The sequence below is a fragment of the Acomys minous genome, assembly GCF_964271855.1.
Source record: "Acomys minous genome assembly, chromosome: 12".
Taxonomy (NCBI): Eukaryota; Metazoa; Chordata; class Mammalia; order Rodentia; family Muridae; genus Acomys; species Acomys minous.
Genome location: NC_140493.1, coordinates 87960037 through 87977871, shown reverse-complemented (window position 1 = coordinate 87977871; position 17835 = coordinate 87960037).

Sequence of the window (17835 nt, the reverse complement as noted above, 5' to 3'; positions counted from 1 at the left end):
CAGATGGATCTCAGTGAGTTCAAGGCCAGCGTAGTCTACAAAAGCGAGTCCAAGACAGCTAAGGCTACAAACAGAAACCCTGTGTAGGGGAAAAAAAAGAAAAAAGAAAAAAGAAAAGAAAAGAAGGAAAAAAGACACAAGGAAGACTATTTGAGTAGAAGAAAGAGACTATGGAAAGGGAAAGAAAGGACTGGAGAGGGTAATTAGGTGAATATAAGCAAAGTGCTTAGAAATTAATAAAAAAATAAATTTCATCAGAATAAAATAGAAGTGTGAATGATGTTGTTAGGATTAGGCTTCAGTCGGCCTGCCTGTGATGTCACTGCTTACCTGCCACAGGGGCGTGGCCCTGCTCTGGGCCATATAAAAGACACCCTCCACATAGCTGGCGCTCTCCCTCTCTCTCTACCTCTCGACTTCCATCTCTACCTCTCCTCTCTCTCCTCTCTCTCTGGGGTACCCCCTTCCCCCTTTCCTTCTCTCCCCATGTTCATTTAATAAACTCTGTATAACATTATATCTGCCTGGGACCTTCTATTCTATCATTAATCTTTAATTTTTTATATATAACATATGTTATATAACTCAAATGAGTCAATATGCGAAGAGCCTTCTCTCTTAAAAAAAATTATTATTTTATGTTTTTTTTCCCCTCAGAGACAGGGTTTCTCTGTGTAGCCTTGGATGTCCTAGACTCTCTTTGAAGATCAGGCTGGCCTCGAACTCACAGTGATCCACCTGCCTCTGCCTCTCTGAGTGCTGGAATTACAGGTGTGCAGCACCAGAGCCTTCTTTTTAGCAAACAATTAAATAAGTGAACCACAGGCCTTAATTTTAGTGTATGCAAGGGCTGTTGGCTTCACAGAGGAAGAGGAGAACACCACAAGTGAGGTTGCTGAGGCAGAGCAGATGCCTATTGTATGTCAGGTCTTCACTTCAAACCTCAGCACTGTTAAAAAAGAAAGTACTTATAGAATATTCAAAATGGGTGGAGGGCTGGAGAGATGGCTGAGTGGTTAGAGTCACAGTGTCGCTCTTCCAGAGGACCTGAGCCTGGTTCCCAGCATGGTAGGTGGCTCTCAACTGCCTGGAAACCCAGTTCCAAGGGATTCAATGCCTTCTTCTAGCCTCTGAGGCACTAGCACACACGTGGCGCGCGCGCACACACACACACACACACACACTTTAAAAACTGAGAATGTATTGAAAATTCATATTTCTTTAGGGAACTTTGGCATTACACATATTCAATAGACACTGAGTATTTAGTAAAAAAAATAAATAGTTGTCCTTTTAAGCCTCATTAAACCTACATCTCTATTTAGAAGTTTTAAATTGAGGGTTTTTTTTGGGGGGGGGCAGGTTTTTAGACATGGGTTTCTCTGTGTAGCCTTTGCTGTCCTGGACTTGCTTTGTAGACCAGGCTGGCCTCGAACTCACAGAGATCCGCCTGCCTCTGCCTCCTGAGTGCTGGGATTAAAGGCGTGTGCCACCACGCCTGGCTGGGTTGGTTTGCTTGTTTGTTCATTTAAATACATTGATGGGGATGTAGAGATGGCTCAGGGGTTAAGAGCACTGGCTGCTCTGCCAAAGGACTTGGAACTCCATTTTCAGGAGCTCTGAATGCCTTCTTGAGGGTAAGGATCAGGCAAGCAACTAGTGCACAGACATACATGCAGACAAAACACCCACAAACATAAACTTTGTACAGACGTTGATTCATCTGAGTGTGTGTGTGTGGGTGGCCGTCGGTGGCCACGGTGTACACGTGGAAGGCAGAAGACAACTCACAGGAGTCGGTTCTCTCTCTCTCCTTCCACCATGTGAGTTCCAAAGGTCATGGTCAGTCTGTCAGGCTCGGCAGCATGCACCTTAACCCACCGAGCCATGTCGCTGGTCCCCAGGGTGGAGTTTGGTCAGAGAAGTCAAGCGCATGCTATAGTCACACAGCTGACAAATAATAGAAGTGTTGATACAGCAACCTGGAATTTTCCAGGCTGCAGGATGGCGTGGCCAGTAAGTGACGCCCTTAGCAACCTCAGGTTTTGAGCTCCACAGCGAAGGTGATCAGAGAAGAGGGTCTCTTTTACTTGATTCACTTAACACACACATATATACGAGAAGCCTGTTGTTCCAGGCATTTCCGGTGATGAGCTAGATGAGGAAAAGGGGACTCTGACTGCATAGGATGGGTAGTGTCTAGACCAGTGGTCCAGACCCCTTTGGCGCCTTTAATCCCAGCACTTGGGTTTCTCTGTGTGACAGTCCTGGCTGTCCTGGAATTCACTTTGTAGACCAGGCTGGTCTCGAACTCACAGCTGTCCGCCTGCCTCTGTCTCCTGAGGGCTGGGTCAAAAAGGTGCACATCATCACCGCCACCGCAGCTGCCACCACCCGCCTATTGTATGATTCATAACAGTAGCAAAACTGCAATTATGAAGTTGCAACAAAAATAATTTTATGCTTGGGAGGGTCACCACGGCACGAGGGCCTTGTATTAAAGGGTCGCAGCATTAGGAAGGTTGAGAACCACTGGTTTAGACAAAAAAAAAATTAGGAATGAAACATTAGGTGAACGTTTGGGTGGTCTCATGAAGGACATAAGTGAACAGTTGGAGGATGTGGGGAATTCGAATGGAAGGTTTGGGCTGCAGCAGCAAGGCGGACTGAGCAGTAAGGAAAGGTGTAGGAGCTAAGGCTTGTCCTGAGGGGGACCATTCAGCGGCTCACACTCTTAATTACGTTCTAACTGCTGTGACAAGATTCCTCACAAAAGCGGCTTGAGGGAGGAAGGGTTTATTTCGGCTCATCATTTGAAGGCGCGGTCCACTGGGTAGAAAAGACCAACTTGGGCGGCAGGAGTGTGGGGCACCTGCCATTGCATCAACGCTGGCATTCCACTCGCTTTTGCCTTTTGTTTTTGTTTTTGTTTTTGTTTTTTTGACACATGGACCTCTCTATATAGCCCTGGCTGTCCTGGATTTGTAGACCATGCTGGTTCTCGAACTTATAGAGACCCACCTGCTTCTGCCTCCCGAGTGCTAGGATTAAAGACGTGTGCCGCCGCGCCCAACTTACTTTCTCCTTTTTATTTGGCGCAAGTGCAGCCTATGGGATAACGCCATCCATACTCAGCATAGGTCTTCTCAGTTAAACCTCTCTAGGAACTCACAGACACCAGGAGGTGTGTTTCTGTCCAGGCTAGGGGACAGTGAAAACTTAGGATCACACGCACCCATCTCACGGACAGTGGAACCCTACATCTAGTGTGAGTCCTGACATCTATAGGTACCAACTCTTGTTCTCACCCTTGCCACCTCAAGGTCACAAGATGCTACAGGAGGTTGAGCCTAATCTTCTCATAGTATAACCAAAAGCCAGAAGGCAGAAAACAGAGTGTGCCGTCTTTTGGGGTCTCCTATAAGGCTGAAACACTGTTTCTCAGGTATGCCAATCAAACATTCACTCCTGGGCAGAAGTGTGCCACTGATCAGGCAACCGCTCCCAGGCGGGCTTGACTTCCAAGCCGTGTCTTTGCCAGCACCCTAGCAAATCAGAATGGGCATTCCCCCCCAGGGAGGAAGAAATGGGGAGGAGAGATTGGAGATTGGGATCGGAGCCAACAATGTCTTCCAGAATGATCCATCTTGGACGAGCCAGTCAAGGATGCTTCTAGGAGGAGATGGTGTTGAAGGCAGGCTGCAAAAAAAAGGCCAGGCAGGTAAGCATGACACATGACAGGACATCATTTCTGAGGAGCTGATGCCATGCCTCACTGATGTTGGCAGTTGTGACAGGACATCATTTCTGAGGAGCTGATGCCATGCCTCACTGATGTTGGCAGTTGTGTCTTTTGGGGAGGGCAGGGCAGTGTAGTGGATGTAAACATGCTTTTGTCTTGTTCCCAAGTGTGGGATGTGAAACAGACTTGAGAGAAGGTGTGTGGTTTTTCCCTTGGAAACAGACTTTTGAGAGAACATGTGGTGTTTGTCCATTAGAAGAGGAACTGCCTCTTGCAGGGGCATGGTCTTTGCCAACTGATAAACATCCTAATATGGGGCCTGAGAATATATATACATATATATGTATATATATACACACATACATGCATATATAATACATATATGCACATATATACATATGTGTGTATATATACATGTATATATGTATGTGTATTTATATACATATACATATATAAATACACATATACACATACATATGTATATATATTCCCTAAACAAGAGGCTTGGCTCTATTCTTGGCATCATTTCCTATTGTTTGGCTGTTCACTGATGTGCTTTGAGACACTCCTAGAGATAGATGCTCCCAGAGAATTCTTCGAGGTTCCTGGTTCTGGCTGCTGCTCAGGATTCCAGATGCTGTGGTTGTGTAAGGGCAAAATTAATGCCATATTCTATATGTAACGTATATTCCGCATCTAATGCCATGGTCTGTGAATGTTCTGTGAGAACTTGTCCTCCAGGTGACTTGACTTCTTCCTTCGTTCCGGGAATGACCACGCACTGCCATAAACTAGACCTGCCAGCCGTCTCCAGAAACTCCACCAGAGCGATTAGATACAATCAACTCCCAATGCTCCTCTGAGATAAAACAACTGCCCCGGGGCTTGGGGATTTAGCTCAGTGGTAGAGCGCTTGCCTAGCAAGTGCAAGGCCCTGGGTTGGGTCCTCAGCTCTAGGAAAAAAAAAAAAAAACTTCCCTGGAGACTCAGTTTCCACCCAACCTGCCAAAAGGTTGACATTCCGGGGTCCCACAACCCCCCCTTGTCTTTATGAACCCATTGCCCTTAAAGCTGAGGGTCACTCTCCTATCCTGCTGCGCCTGGAAGGATTATGATCTGAAACTCGAGTCCATAATACAGGACCCTGTGTATGTTGGTCATTTTGGGGGTCTCGAGATTTGGGTGATCTCGGTATTATTACACTGGGCCATCTCAATATTACAGCTGCAGTCACCTTTGCTGAATTGCTGGTTTGCTTTCTAACAGGTTGGCTGAAAACCTGACTACAAAGAGTGGAATTGCTCCCAGGAACTGAGTCTACAAAGGTCTACGTCTCCTGTTCCCCATTAGCCTCTTTTCTCGCCTATCTAGGGTAGGTGGGTTGGAAGGGAGGTATAAGTATTAAAGACCCCCAAATAAAGTAGGTTTGAAAAGGGTTGAAGCCTACAGGGCAGGAAGCTAGGACATTGTCAGAGCTGGTGGCCAATGAGACACTGCCTTGTGGCCGTGTGACTGGAGGACAGGCAGGCACGCAGGGCCTGGCATCATCTCACAAGCCTCCCTTGTGTTCAGGAGGAGCAGAAGTCATTCCAACAAGTCTGTGATTCCACTGCGGTTCCTTCTGGTCTACCTTAAGGGGGTCTGTGTGTGGGCATATGTTAGGTAGCTGGGCCACCATGGTGGTGCTATTTCCCTATAGTGCAAAAAACTTGACTGGACATGGTGGCACACGCCTTTAATGCCAGGACTCAGGAAGCAGAGGCAGGTGGATCTCTGTGAGTTCGAGGCCAGCCTGGTCTACAAAATGAGTCCAGGACAGACAGGGCTACACCGAGAAACCCTGTCTTGAAAAAGACCAAAAAACAAAACAAAACAAAACAAAAAAATTGATTAAGCTTGCAAAAAAACCTGAGGCCGACCCAGGTTGGCCCAACTGAAGACATCAGGTGAAGATGAAGATGTCCAAAGTGTGGGCCCAGGGGTCCCACTCAAACTATGGCTCCAGCCAAGGACAATACAGGCCGTAAACTTTAAACCCCTACCCAGATCTAGCCAATAGGCAGGACATTCTCCACAGTTGAGTGGAGAGTGGGGTATGACTTTCACATGTACTCTGGTGCCTCATATTAGACCATGTCCCCTGGAGGGGGAGACCTGGTGGCACTCAGAGGAAGGATAGCAGGCTACCAAGAAGAAACTTGATACCCTATGAGCATATAAAGGGGGAGGAAATCCCCCTCAGGAACAGTCATAGGGGAGGGGAATAAGGGGAAAATGGGAGGGAAGGAAGAATGGGAGGATACAAGGGATGGGATAACCATTGAGATGTAATAAGAATAAATTAATAAAATAAAATTTAAAAAATTAAAAAAAAATGTCCAAAGTGTAGTGAGTGGGAAAGTGACCGCGTGTGAATGAGGGTTCTTGCAGAGGCCCAAAGACATGAGATCTGTGGGAATTGCCATTATATGTGCTGTAAGCCACCTGATGTGGGTGCTGGGAACTAAACTCTGTCCTCCACAAGGACAGCAAACACTTCTAACTACTGAGCTGCCTCGTTGGCCCTTAATTTTTATTTTTGGTAGCTCAAAGACCGGACCTCAGGGCCTCATCTCTTGCTGAGTTACACCTCCAACTATTCTTGAACTATTGTATTATAGTACACTGGTCTATTTTTAAAGCTATCAAGTTCCCCCAAAGAGTTTTAGAATATGAATTCCATATACTCAAAATAAAAATGAGAAATTTAATACTTGGAATCTATTTAAAAATAACAAGAGCAGCCAGGTGTTGTACACACAATTAATACCAGGCCTCAGACCCAGGCATGAGGGACCCGGGTTGGAGCCCAGTCTGAGCTACGTGTCAACATCTTGCCTCAAAATGCAAACAACAGCAGGACGCAGTGGGACACACCCTGAACCCCAGTGTTAAGGAGGCACAAACAGGTAGAACTTTAGGAGTTCAAGGCTGCCCTAGTTTAGGTAATGAGTTCCAGGCCAGACAGGACCTGGACAAAATAACAAAACATCAAACAGCTCATGAAAACTTGCAGTCTCTCAGAACCGTTTGCTGAGGAGAGTAGCGTTGCTTAGAGTTATTGCAAGTTGTGGGTCCTTTATTTAATCTGCCGGGCTATTATCAGTCAAGTGGCCTCTGGAAAACTCCGGAGAAGAGCAGTGAGCTAGACGTGGTAGCACACGCACACACGACTTAACCTCTTGAGTTAGGAGAATTATACATTCAAGGCCTGTTTGAACTACACAGTGAGATTCTGTTTCACGAGAACAAATAAAATGCACAATAAAAGAAGATTGAGACAGTGGGGATTCTCAGTCAGTAAAATGAGCCTGAGGACCTCAGTGTGGTCCCGTATAGCATGTCTGTACAGTTGCATGAGCCCAGAGTTGAGGAGATGGAGGCAGGGGAATGCTGGGACCCACCAACCATCTGGTCTAGCTGAATTAGCAAGCTCTGGGTTGAATGAGAGACCTTGCCTCAAAGAATAAGGTGGGGAAGATGGAGGTGGTGGCGCACGCCCTTACCCCAGCACTTGGGAGGCAGAGGCAGGGGATTGCTGTGAGTTCGAGGCCACCCTGGTCTACAAAGGGAGTCCAGGACAGCCAGGACTACACAGAGAAACCCTGTCTCAGGAGAGAGAGAGAAAAAAAAGGTGGGGAGCAATTGATGAAGTCATCTGATTAGGACTGCTAGCTTCCACATGTATTCACTCATATATGCACACACGCTAACACATACATACACACAAAAGAAGATAGAAAGTAATTACTTTTGAGGCTGGACCCCAGGTGTGTGCCACCATGTTTAGCAGAGCTTAATTTAGTTCCGCCCTACAGGCCGCTCACAGGCTCAATTTCTTTTCAGTGTGTTGGGTTCTGTAATTTTATTTTATTTTTTTCTATTTTATCTGTAGGACTGTTTTTGCCTGTATGTATATCTGTACACCATGTGCTTGCCTGGTGCCCACAGAAGCCAGAAGAAGGCATCAGATCCCCTGGTACTGGAGTTATAAGTGGTTGTGAGCCCCACCCCACCATGTGGGTGCTGCTGGGAATGTCATTTTGGTCGTCTGGAGTTGGTACTCTTAACCTCAGAGCCATCTCTCCAGCCCCCTTATTGTGTTTTGTCTTGTCTTGTTTGGTTTTGTTTTAACCACCCCATAGACTAGGATCTCCCACTAGCCACAGTACATCTGTGTTCTGACTTGCGGGCAGGAGAAAACAGAGAAAACAGACAGTAGTGATTTTATTTTTTTGGCAAACAAAGCAGAAACAGCACATACATTTTCTGCTCTGCTTTATTAGTGAAATTTCAGTTACTTGATCTCGTGTGGTCACAAAAATGGGCTTGGAAATGTAGTTGTGGCTGAATGGCCAAATACACGGGAAGAAAGGACCTGGGGGCTGACTACCCATCCTAGGGGTCTTATTCTTCTCTGTGAGCAGCCAGACAAGTGACGTAATTCAACATAAGAAAAGCAATAGCAGGAAAGAAAATCAAAGCAAAAACAAACTAACCCAAACAAGAAAAAGCTTGGTAGAATCTGAGACCAAAAAAAAAAAAAAAAAAAAAAAAAAAAAGCATAAAAGATCTAAACAAACCATTTGTTGTAATTGACACAGTCAGAGAAAGATTTTACCATTCACGAAAACAGAACAAGATGGTATTAAGAAAAAGAGAATGCGCTGAAAAAAAAAACCTACCAACTGTTTTCTTCTAAATTGGAGAATATGCCTGGTGCTGGGGAGCCGGCTTAATGACTGGAGCTCTTGGCAAGCATGAGGACTAGGGTTCAGATCCCCGGAGCCCACACAAAGGCTGGGTGGGCGTGGCCATCTTCCTGTAATCTGGTGCTTAGAAGGAAGATCTCTTAAAGTGACCTGAATAGCTAAATTATCTGACTGGATGAGCTCTGAGTTCAGCACGACCACCCTGCTTCAGGAAATAAAGTCAAAGAAGACACCCTACCTCAACCTCTGGCCTCCACACACACGAACACACACATATGCTCACACTTGCAGCTTTTCCCCCACCCCACCCCGACACACACACACACACACACACACACAAATGGCACTCACTCTCAGTCATTCAGCATAGTCCTGGGGGCGCCTAGCAAGTGCAGTTGCCTCTGACAGACAAGAAGAAGAAGAAGAAGAAGAAGAAGAAGAAGAAGAAGAAGAAGAAGAAGAAGAAGAAGGAGAAGAAGAAGAAGAAGAAGAAGGTATGTGGTTAGGAAGAGAAGGAAAACTCCATTAGCAGATGACATGATTCCAGGTTTAGAAAACCCTAAAGAATATGCAAAAAGCCTGGCATGGTGGCGCACGCCTTTAATTGCAGCACTTGGGAGGCAGAGGCAGGCAGATTGCTGTGAATTCGAGGCCAGCCTAGTCTACAAAGCGAGTCTAGGACAGCCAAGGCTACACAGAAAAACCCTGTCTCGAAACACCAATAAATAAACAAACAAATAAATAAATAAAATGAAATAAAATAAAATAAAAGACTAAGTAAAATGTTAAAAATACATATACAAAAGTACTGCTCTAGCCAGTGACTGCATTTACAAATGATAGGAGATGCAGGAGCAACTGACATTTGGAAACTGGCGTTCAAAACAATCACTTATGATGGCATCAAAACCGTGACATATTTAGGGATACACATTTATACCTGCCTGATAAAGTGATAAATGCTTTAAGTCTGTCCGGTCCCTGAGAAAGAAAGCATCTGCGGGCCGGCTCACAGCTTTGCTGAAAGTGACTGTGTCCTCTGTGAGGAGGAAGGTCTGTCCAGGGTGAGGGTCACTGGGACTGGGCTCAGTTTGGAGATGGATCAGACAGCTCCAGGACCAACAGCAATGCTTCATGTGGCCACTAGGAGGAGCAAGTGTTCTTGAGCACGGGGTGGCGATTCTCTAGGGATTCGGGAGCCATCTACCGGGGCAAAGGGTCAGCCATTCCCAGGTCTCCAGGCCTCTCCCAAAACACCTCCCCCTTGGCTCCTACCCCGCCCCCCGCCCCGTCCGCCCCCTCCGGTGTGCTAGCTCCTTCTCTCTGCCATACATATGCTCCGTGGAACTAAACTGCATGGATCAAAGGTAACCCAGATTCCACCTCCCGACTCTAATGTAATCTTTTTTTTTTTTTCTTCTTTTTTTGGTAAGGCCATTTTCCGTATCTGCATCTGAAAAAAACGCGAGGATCTGATTAGTCAGATGTTTTCTAAGGCACAATCACCAGGGTTTTGAAGTCCACCCATGGTCAGCACCGCCATTCACCCTCTGGCCGGTGCTGGTTTTTACGGGTGCACACCAGTTCCTGGCCCAACTTCTCCCAGTGTGAGGACGGTCCTCTGGAAGGTGTGAGAGGCAGCAATCTCCTTGGGACACCCCGGACACCAAGAGGGCGTCTTTTGAGATCCATGCTCTCGGCATGACTCTGGGCCCTCTCCCCAAGAGTACACTTCATCTCCAAGCGTAGACTAGGTTTCCAGGCCTCCCGGGGTACCGTCCCTTCCGTCTCTGGACGTCAACATACCCCAGGCTTCCCCTCCCCCAATCATCGAAGCTTGAAATCTAGGTGTTAACATCAAACTCTTGTCTCGCACGTCCAGTCCCGGTTCCTTGTGTACGAAGCCTGGACAGGCTCTCCTTGAACATGTCCCCACCCCTACTGTCACCACTGCTTCCGGAACCAGTCCGTCTCCCTGACTCCAGCCTGTCCTCCCCTCTCTGTCTCTCTGCTGCCAGAGAGTGCTTTTCTGAAGCACAAATCCGATTACGGGCATGGACATTCGTGTTCTAGCATCTCCACTGTAGCCTTGTGGTCTGAAGACGCAGCCAAATCCTAATGAGGCTTCCCAGTCCGTTCATGGTCTGACCCTTGCTTTCCCAGCAGCCCAAGCTCATTTCCCAGCATGCTCCTTGACCTGTCTGTACCTCACTTGTCTCCTGGCTACAATCAGCCCACGTTCTTTTTTTTTTTTTTTGGGGGGGGGGGTGTCCTGGACTTGGCCTCCCCACCAAGAATTCCTGCCTTGGTGAACTCCGAGTTCAAGGACAAAACATTTGTCTCCTTTGCCCACTCGTCCTCCCGGTGCTATTTCTCCAACTTTCCAGACAGGCCTTCCCATTCCACACCCGACATTTCTCTGTCATCTGTCTGCCTTCCCCCCGCTAGGCCATAATCCCTATTTATGTACGGTCGAGCCTAACTAGTGTTTGATTCAGTGGAGGGATTCAATACTGTGCTGAGTGATTAAATGCTTGCACAAATGGTCTGGGGGGGAAAAAAAAAACCACACTGGGTTGCGATCTTCCCTTTTTCACTTTTGAACCCCATGGAGTCAAGGAAAGGGAAGCCTGGCAGATGAGATGGGAGACGTGGGTGAGGAGTGTGGCTTCGGTTGTCTTTGCGGGATCTCGGGTACGCACGTGCAAGCATAGTCCTTAAAGTAAGGGTGTGAGCCTCTTCCTTGTCATCAGTCACCTGATTTGGGGGTGGGGGGAGCTCCCTCCTCGCACACAGTGAAAAGTCAAAACACTTCTTTTTCTTGTCAGTCCTTCCGCCCTTCCCACTTGGCTTACAGCAGAATTGGAGTTTCATTCTCTGAGCAATGAGAAGTCTGTGGAGGAAGCTTTTAAGTGAGGAAGTGACATGATTTGATTTCCATTTTATAAAGATCGCTCCGCCTGCTGTGTGGCAAATGCATTGTAGGGGGGGGGGGGGACAGGAGTGGAAGAAGAGGCCAGAGGGAGGTGGCCGGTGTGCACAGAGGAGAGAGGGAGGAAAGCGGACACAGGCTGTGGAGGGAGAGATGTGCAGCTGGCAAATGAGAGAAAAAGACCTTGCTCGGCAGAGAAGGTTCTAGAAGTGTATATAGAAGAAGTTTAGGGGCTGGTTGGGAAGAGAACGGGAGAAGCTGGGTTTGCATAGCAAGCACACTTATATGGTGGGGATAAATGGATTTTTTTAGGGAGATAAATGGGGGAGGGGCAGTTCTGTCTCCTTGAGCCAATCTTTTTTTTTTTTCTTTTTCTTTTTCTTTTTTTTTTGGTTTTTGAAGATAGGGTGTTTCTCTGTGTAGCCTTGGCTGTTTTGGAATTCGATCTGCAGATCAGTCTGGCCTCGAACTCACAGAGATCCACTTGCTTTTGCCTCCTGAGTGCTGGGATTAAAGGCGCGCGCCACCACGCCTTAATGCCACCGCTGGCCACAGAGCCTTTGCATGGAAAAGACTCTTGCCCTAAATCTATCCAAACGTGTGTCTTTCTTCACTGCTATCTCAGCCTGCAGGTCATCTCTGGCAGGACACAGCTTGGACACAGTGGCCGGAGAGAGGACAGACATGGGCCCTCACTCACTCCTACTTTTGGCGATGTCTTTTGTTACTTCACCTTTCAAAGCTCTGGTACAAGTTTCTGATGCGGCCCTTTCTCTAGCTTTGCTCTTCCCAGCTCTCTGGTACAGAGGCCTTGAAAGGTTTTGACAGAGAGAGGGGAACCAATTGAGCACAAGAGATGGGGTGTGTTGGGTGGCGTGGGGCGGGGGGGGGGGGGGGGGGGGGCGGCTACCGCTGGAGGCTGGAAGCCAGCTTAGAGCAAGAAGGTGGTAACTGCCCCCCTCCACGACTGCTGCCCCTTCCCCCACCTCCACCAGCTGCTGGGGAGGGAGAGTGAGGAGGAAGGAGGCCCAGTGATTAAGAGCTTCGGTTGTCAGGGCTGGGGGCCAGGGGGCACGCCCCCTGGGTGACATTTTCTCGCATTGTGTCCTGCGAACAAAAACGAGTCTTATTTGAGGAGCTGGAGTGGGGAGGGGCAAGGGGGGCGCCGAAGCTGCCGAGTGGAATCGTGGCTCCAGGGAACAGCCATTACTCATCAAAGGCCGGGGCAGCCCGCGTCTTTGTGTGCCCTCCGCAACCCGCCCGTGCCTGGCCACAGGCCCCGGCTGCTGCGATGCTCAGGGCTGCGGCCAGAGCTGGGATCGTGTGTGGGCTGAGCCGGCCCAGACCCTGGCGGGCTTCCTGGAGGAAATGGTGTGGAGCAGGGTAGCAGAGAGCAGCAGCGCGGGCAGGTGAAGCACCGCACGCAGGCTGAGCGGGGGAAGAAAGGACCGGGGCTCGGGAGATCAGGGGCGAGGAACCTCTAAGGTGTCAATGAAGCCCCCGGATGGAGTGTCCTGGAGGGGCTGGGGGAAGGGGCCCGCTTCCTGCTACACTGGCTATTTTGGGGCCTGAATCAAATCAAATCCGCCGCAGCCCCCAAAGCCCCCAGCAGCTGCGCAGAACAGCTGTCCGGGCCACCGAGGGCGAGGGGAGGCTGGAACCCGCGCTTCCTGCCCACCCCCACCCCCCCACCAGCTCTCCACTGCCCAAGGGTGTAGGCTGCAAGAGACCCTCTTAAGAGGGCACAGGAAAAGGCTTCCCCCACCTTGTGCTGGGCTACGGTCACAGTTGAGATCAAACCTCTCTGTGCTCTTTTCTGCACATTCTCTCTTGGGTAAGGCCCTTCCTGGTGTATTTCTAGGCCCGAGCCAGGCCTGCCAGAGCAAGTTCCTCACACCTCCGATCCCCACCCCCAGTTCCTTCGGAAGCCTTCCTAGTCCTCTCTTGCCGGGATGGACTTTTCCTCCGAGCCCTTATCCTCAATGACGGTCCCTCTGTCGCTTGCTTTTGTCTCTCTCTAGGTTTCTTTGGCATCCGTTTGGTGAGCACCTCTTTGATCAGACTGCACACTTCGGTCTTAAGGGGCCAGTGAGGGAAGGCGTGAGGGTGTGCGCTGAGCTCTCCCTCCCCAAGCCGGTTCCAGGTGGGCTGGGCAGCGCTTCTCCTCCAATTTCAACCCTCAGTTCTTCCTCTCTCTCCCCTCCCCCCCCCCCAGCCCTGCTCTGGGTGCCTACTCATTAGGTGCCATGTGTTGGCACCGGAAACAGGTCAGCCCCGGCAGGTGCCTTCAGGCTCCAGCTGTGCCCTCTCCTGCCAACTAGGATCCCAGGCATTGGCTGGCCAGAGAGTGAGGAGAGACTCTCACTTTCTCCTTAGTTCACCCTGGTCTAAGGCCAGCGACTGACCACAAGTGTGAGCAAGGCTAACCACGGCCTGGGGCAGGCTTGTCCCCCTCAGGTCACAAGTCTGTGACGGGGTCCCCTTGTGCCCCTCTTGTGCAGAAAGAACCCCATTGTCCTGGGGCATAGCTGAGGGGTGAGTTCAGAGGCCAGAAGACCACTGGCTTGGTCATGGTCTCCTGACCTCAGCGGGGCTGTGGCTCAGGAAAACACCCACTGTGGGGGTGACAGGACAAGGCACACAGCTAGAAGCCTCAATGGGGGGGGGGCGGCCAGCCCCTCCCCTCCCCCCACCTTGGGGACAGCCCTCCCTCTCTTTCCGCATTCCCGCTGGCGGAGGCATCTTTTCCTTTCCCCCCAACAAGTGGTCGGTCTCCCCCCCACAGCTGGGAGGACGCCAATGCAGCCACTTGGAGGGGGAAGCTGGGGGTGTGACACCTGTCCCTAGGGGCCCCTGGGCAGTCCCTGGAGCCCCACCAACACCAGTGTGCTTTGATCTCCTGCGTAGCACATTGATGGTCAAAGCTGCCAAGACAGGGGGAGATGCGCCAGGCAGGTCTTTAGGCCACACCCACTGCGAAGCTTGTCTTCTTTCTGGTCTGAGGCCGCCTCCTCTTCCACACAGCCCTTCCCTGACCGGCCCTCTGCTGACTCTTTGAGCTCTCTTCCTTCCCCAGTCTCCCCACTCCTCAGACTCTGTTTGCCTCAGGACGACAGCGTCCTTTCCTCCTCTGTGGACACAGAGGACATAGAGGCATAGATGGTGGCTGAGACAGGTTGTGCCAAACACACGCGTGTGTGCGCGTACACACACACACACACACACACACACACACACACACACACACACACTGCTCCTGCTGTCACCCTCAGCCCCTGCAGCCAGCCAAGGCAGCCTGGGAAAGCTTGAAAAAGGAAGACATTTCAGTAGGTGGGATCCCCTCAGCCTCTTGGCCCTACAGGGCTGGCAGGGTGGAGTGGGTGGGTGAGTGGGTTGGTGGGTGGGTGGGGGTGTTTCTAGTAGACACTGGTGAGAAGGGGGTAAGTGGGGCAGGGGTAGACTTGTGACCAAGCGCTGGCAGAACCAGATTTGGTCCTGGTCTGTGCGGCCAGGAGCCTACAGCAGAGACTGTCCGTGGAACCGTCACATATTCATTTGTTCCCACATTACGTCCCCGCCCCCCCCCCCCCGAACCCTCTCCCGCGCCCCCCACACAGTAAGAAACACTTTTCCCTCTGCAGGGATGGCCCACCCCTGTTCTCAGAAAAACTATTGTATCTGTGTCCAGCCTCAATTTTTGCTGGTGCAGCCCCACTGTTCACCCCAAATGACTGTGGGACTGTGGGATTCAGGAAAAGGAGAGAGACAGTGAGACCCAAAGAGCCAGGAGCTGGGACAGAAAAGCCAGCAGAGGCAGCAGTGGAGAGGTGTGGGGATGGGGGGGGGAGGGGGAGGACAAGGAGATAGCAGCAGGGGGAGGCAGGGGTGGGGGGGCGGAGCGGGGAAGAGAGCAAGAGTGAAGAAGTGCTGAGCCAGGAGCAGAGAGGAAGGAAGCCATCAGCCTTGGCCTCCCCCCTTCCCTCCCTCCCTCCATCCCTCCAGCCTCGCAGGCACCCTTCCAGACACAAATGCATCCGATTGGGCGATTGGGCGTCTGCCACGGAGGCTCCTCAGGGCTCTGCCCTGCAGAGCTCACCTGGCCAAGGGTGGCAAAGTACTCACTGCCATCACCCCAGAATCATCAGCAAGCTAGGCCATCTGGCTCCAGGCTGAAGCTAATCCTGGGAACCCATTCAGGATTCTGGATCCTTCCTAGCTCCTGGACTGTACTAACCACTAGGAGACCCAGCCACTGGCCACCCCCACCTTCCGCTTTGCCAGGCAGTGACTATTTGCTGACTGTCTCTTTCATGTTGCTAATCGCCCAGCCCCATCTAATTGGTAATTAGCCTTAAGAGCCCAAGCCTGTGCTCCACTAATTGCTGTTTGTCTCACCCTCATCTCCGGCAGAAGAGCCGTGCCAACTCAGTGCCTGGGCTCTATCCGGGGCTGCTGGCATCCATCTGTGCCAGACTCAGTAGAGGCTTCTGTGACCCCACCCTACTCTGTCTTCCAGGGGTGCCAGTGATCTACAGCCTGGCTCAGCAACAGTCAGCCCTGAGGGTGGGCGGTCCCCAGTAGCCCTTCTTGTTGATGGCCGACTGTGGCCCTCAGTTTTCACGGATACTCCACACCGAGTTAAAAAAAAAAAAAAAAAGTCAGCCAAGAGTGGGTAAAGGAACTGGCCACATAAGCCTGACAGCCTGAATCTGATTGTCAGAACCCATGTAAAAGTGAAAGGCATAAACCAATTTCACAAAGTTGTTTTCTGACCTCTATATGTGTGGCCACTCATATCATGTGCATAAACACAAAATTATTATTGTCTTGGTTTGGTTTTTTGAGACAGGGTCTCTCTGTGTTAGCCCTGGCTGTCATGGACTCAATTTGTAGACCAGGCTGGCTTTGAACTCACAGTGACCCGCCTGCCTCTGCCTCCCAAGCGCTGGGATTAAAGGCGTGCGCCACCACTGCCAGCCAGGCTTTGTTTTTGTTTTTCAACGAGACAGGGTTTCTCGGTGTAGCCCCCCTTGTCCAGGCGGCGGGCCTGGAACTCGCAGAGATCCGCCTGCCTCTGCCTCTAGTGCTGGGATTAAAGATGTGTGCCACCACCGCTCGGCACAAAAAATGATTTTTATTTTAAATTAAAAGACAGCCATGAGCTCCAGCCCCTGCCGCGGAGGAGAATCTGGAAGAGTTCCCTTGAGGAGGTTGTCCTTTTTTTTTGGGGATACTAAAGTCTATCTAGGATTTAGCCCTCAGGGAAGGGAGAAGAGAGACAACTCAAGAGAGAAATAAACGGACCCTCACATGGGCGGCCTGGGATCTGAAGGCTGTGGTGCAACTCCAGGGTCTGGCAACATGGTGGTGGGGTGGCGCTGCTGACTGGAGGACTAGCTTTGGGTGTCACCCCCACCCCCCACCCCCACCCCCACCCCCAGGCAGTGGGAAGGAACTATGGAAGGATGTTGAGTTGGGAGAGAGACACAATCTGTTCTGCTCGGGGGGGGGGGGGGGAAGATGAGGGTGGCAGAGGGGAGGGGCCAGGACAGTAGGGCACAGAGACGGCTGATGCCTCTGGGTTGAGACTGAGAAGAGGAGAGGGCTGAGCAGGTTATGTAAGAACCCCCCTCAGGAACCTGTGACACTGAAGGGGGCTGTACTCATCCCCGCCCCCCGCCCCCACCCCAGGCCTGTGTACCAGGCTCTGAGTGAAGACTTCATTAGAGGGCCACGGAGGACCAGCTCTTCCCTAGCTAATCCTGCTAGCTAGGAGTAAAGCAGGGGCATCACACCTGTCTCTCATAACTCACAAAGCAGTTTGGGACCACTTTTCGAGATCCGGTGATACAAGTTCTTATCATAGGCCTGTCATTGTGCACCCAGAAGGGCCCGGTGGTCCTCTCGTCCCCTGCCCTTCTCCACAGTGCTGGAGTTACGTGCGGATGATGGCATGGGTCTGCCCATCTTTTTATGTGGGGGCTTGGATTTGAACTCACACCCTTATGCTTATGCTCTTACCCAGAGCTCTCTATCCATCTCTCTAATCCCAGAATAAGCCCACCTCCTCCAGAAAGTTAGCCTGGATTCTGTAAACCCCTCTCCCGATGCTGAGGGTGATCTCTTCGGCATGCCCTTCAGTTAGCCTCTAGGAGGGTAAGCCTCCCCCACCCCCACCCCTGCTTCACCCCAGGGGGTCTTACACATTTCCCTAGACTGCTCCAGAGTGGGTCTTATTCTCCCTGTGGGGGCAGCAAACATCCTCAATCTCTTGGTTATCATTAACCCCCCTCCTCTGTCACCCCAAAGTTGCAGCATGTGTATGGCAAGCCCCGATGCATAGCTCTGTGTGTGTGTGTGTGTGTGTGTGTGCGCGCGCGCATGCGCGCGCGCTGTGATGCTCACCTGCC